A 3,917-nucleotide genomic window follows, 5' to 3' on the forward strand; every position below is an offset into this window, starting at 1 on the left:
AATTGTCCCTTTTTTTGGTCACTGTGCCTAGTTGTAAGTAGCCTGTTGATCAGTCAGAGCCTATGGATATTTTGACGTGGGTCTCCTGATGGGCCTGTATGGATTCAAGCCAGGGGGTCCCTGTGTCCTTTTCCACTGCTCAAACCTGTTTATCTAAAAGAAACCTCTACAGAAAATGGATTGAGGGATGCCCACGAGAATGCAGGCCTCACATGTTATTGCTTTCATCTAGGCAAGAAATGACAGTGTTTTGGATTAAGATAGAGATGGTGGAGATACCCAGAACTGGAAGGATTTGAGATACTTGGGAGGTGTCAGCAATGAATTAAATGTGGACTAAATATAGGGTGGTGCCAGTTGGTGTATCCTGGGGAGAGGACCGAATGGTAGAAACCTCCAATGTACTCCCATTTATGTATTAGATGTGCTTCCAAAATATATGTGAATCAGGGCAGCCCCGGTGGCGCAGTGGTTTAGCACCGCCTGCAGCTCAGGGCGTTATCTGGAGACCCTGGATCAGGTCCCACGTTGGGCTCTCTGCATGGAGCCTGCTTGTGTCTCTGCCTCTCTCTCTCTCTCTCTCTCTCTCTCTCTCTCCCTGCATCTCTATGAATAAATGAATAAAATCTTTAAAAAAACAACAACAACAAAAACAAAACAAAACAAAACATATGTGAATCAATTCCTTCTACTTATAAATGGCATGGAGAGAGAGAGCTCCGGGCAGCCAAGCAGAGGATTTTGGTGTAGGTGGGTCTACTCTCTGTAAATTTGAGAGAGGATGAACACTTTCTGTGAAATCTGATTTGGGGGCAGAGGGAAAGACAGATCCAGAAATTACAATCACTTTGCCATTTTAAAAATCATTTCTGTATTATAGAGAACTTTAAAACTCTGTTGTATTGATTGTAATAGCCAACATTCTTTTGATAAACAATTGTAATTTGGAGATGTAAATAAAGTGAATCAGTTTCACAGACATGAATCAGGAAAGAAGGGTGGGGAGCTGATTTAACCCTAGCTCTGATCCTATAATTCATTGACCCTCCTTGCTCTTCAGTGTTTTTCTCTTATAATAAGGCTGCAACAAGGATGCCTGGGTGGTTCATTCAGCTGAGTATCTAACTCTTGATTCAGCTCAGGTTGTGATCAGAGTTGTGGGATCAAACCCCACATCCAGCTCTCTGCTCACTGGGGAGTCTGCTTGGGGGTCTCTCTCCCTCTTCTCATCAATGAGTAGGTAGATCTCTCTTAAAAATTAAAATTAAAAATAAATAAATAAAAAGCTGCTATAAAACATGGTCCTAGTATTATGAGAGATTCTTGTAGACCCCTGGGACCAACTTATACCAACTTTTCCTTCTTCCTAAATCAGATGACACTAATGGACTGAGACCATTGTTCTTAAGCATAGCATGACAAGGTGGCTCAGCTTTTACTGAAACGTAAGCTACATGACTGCTTACACCAACAGGAAGATGAGAACACAGATGTCTCACAGTGCCCTTGTTCAGATTCTTGCTCTTTTCAACATACCTGTCCATAGATGGATAAAAAAGAAATTTGTCCCTTCGAACTGTAAGGCAGAAGAAAATTGTACTTGGATTTCACAATATCCACCTCTGGAAGAGTAATAATCAACAAAGAACCACCATTTCCAGGGACAGCAGGCTTGCAGATTCTCCTGCTAATGACAACTAAGAAGTCAGATGACATTTTTTTGTTAAATATCTTCCTAAAAGTATTAAAGAGTTATAGAGATAAGGAGAAACACTAGATCAAGTTTCAAGAGGAAAAGAATACAGAGAGGTATGTGTTCACCAGGTCGGAATCCTCTGCCCTGGGCACTTGCATTTCTGGCTTTGGCAGAAAAATAGAGTTAAAAAGATAAGTTTTGAGTCCAGTCCCTCAAGAATCAGGACCCAGTATACCAGTCCCCTGCTTTGTGATAGAACCCCAAAAGGCTGCACCCAGGGAGTAAGGAATAAGCCAGCCTACCCTCTAATTGCAGATGCTCAGAAATCCCAAACCCTGAGCTGGCAAAAAGCAGTAACAAATCACCTCTGAAGAATGATAATCTAATCCCAGCCCTCAAATTATTTCTACAAATGGCATCTTAAAAATTCACTTTAACCTCCTCAATATGACAAAGGGCATTTATGAAAAACCCACGGCTAACACCATACTCAATGATGAAAGAATGAAAGCTTTCCCCCAAGATCAGGAATGACATAAGGATGTCTACATTAAACATTGCTCTTTGACACGGAACTAGAAATTCTAGCCAGAGAAATTATATAAGAAAAAGAAATAAAAGGCATCCAAACTGGAAGAGAAGAATTGAAACTATCTCTGTTTACAGAATGATATGATCCTATATTTATAGAAAATCTCAAAGAATCCACAAGACAGCTACTAGCAGTAATAAATTCAGCAAAGTTGTAGGATATAAGATCAACACACTAAAATCAGTGGTGTTTCTATAGACCACCAATGAACAGTCTGAAAAAGAATAAAGCAATTCCATTTACAACAGCATCTGAAACACCTGGAAAAGACCTGGAAAATTCAAGGATGTGAAAGACTTGTATACTGAAAAACACAAAACATTACTGAAAGAAATTAAAGACCTAAATAAATGGAAAGATACTCTGTTTGTGGATAAGGAGACTTTCTATTAAGATGTCAATACCCAAAGTGTTCTGTGGATTCAATGTAATCCATATCAAAACTCCTCAGATTATTTTTTCAGAAATGGAAAAGCCAGTCCTCAAATCCATATGAAATTGCAATGGCCCCAAATAGCCACTCTTGAAAAAGAAGAAACAGTTGGAAAGACTCACACTTTCAGATTTAAAAACTTACTACAAAGCTATAGTAATCAAAACAGCATGGTACTTACAAGTAGATAGACCATTAGAATAAAATTGAGAGCCCAGAAATAAATCCATCTCAGATCAATTGAGTTTTCACAAGGGTGCCAAGTGGTAGAGTAATCTCTTTAACAGATGGGGCTGGGACAACTGGATTTTCACATGCAAAAAGAAACCTCACATCACATACAAAAATTAACTCAAAATGAATCAAAGATCTTGAAATGAGGACAAAAACCATAAAGCTTTTAGAAGAAGACATAGGTGTATATCTTCATGACTCTGGATTTGACTCTAGAGTCTTAGATATGATACCAAAACCATGGGCAACAAAGAAAGAATAGACAACTTGTACTTCATCAAAATTAAAATTTTCTGTGCATCAAAGAATGCTATCAAGTAAGTAAAAAAGACAAACTATAGAATGGGAAGAAATATTTGCAAATTATATATCTGACAAGGATTCAATATCCGGAATATATAAAGAACTCCCACAAACTGAAAAACAAAGAGACAACCCAATTTAACTTGGACAAATGACTTGAGTGGACATTTCTCCAAAGAAGATATTCACATGGCCCATAAGCGTGAAATGTTGCTCATCACTGCTGATTAAGGAAATGCAAATTAAAATCACAATGTGATACCACTTGCCATCCATTAGGATGGCTATTATAAAAATTAATTAATTCGAACACCTGGGTGACTCAGTCAGTTAAATGTTGAACTCTTGGTTTCAGCTCAGGTCATAACCCCATATCAGATCAAGCCCCACGTTGGGCTTCATGCTCAGTGGGAAGTCTGCTTGAAGGTTCTCTCTGCCTCTCCTGGCACTTGTGCATGCTCTCTCACTCACTCTCTCTCTAAACAAATAAATATTTTTTAAATTAAAATTAAAATTAATCAGGTAATTAATTTTGAAAAAAAGAAAATAGCAAGTGTTGGCAGGAATATGGAGAAATTGGAACTCTCGCACAGTGCCGGTGAGAATGTAAAATGATGCAACCATTATGGAAAACAGCATGGAGGTGCCTCAAAAAATTA

The sequence above is a fragment of the Vulpes vulpes genome, chromosome 14 (genome assembly GCF_048418805.1).
Source record: "Vulpes vulpes isolate BD-2025 chromosome 14, VulVul3, whole genome shotgun sequence".
Classification (NCBI taxonomy): domain Eukaryota; kingdom Metazoa; phylum Chordata; class Mammalia; order Carnivora; family Canidae; genus Vulpes; species Vulpes vulpes.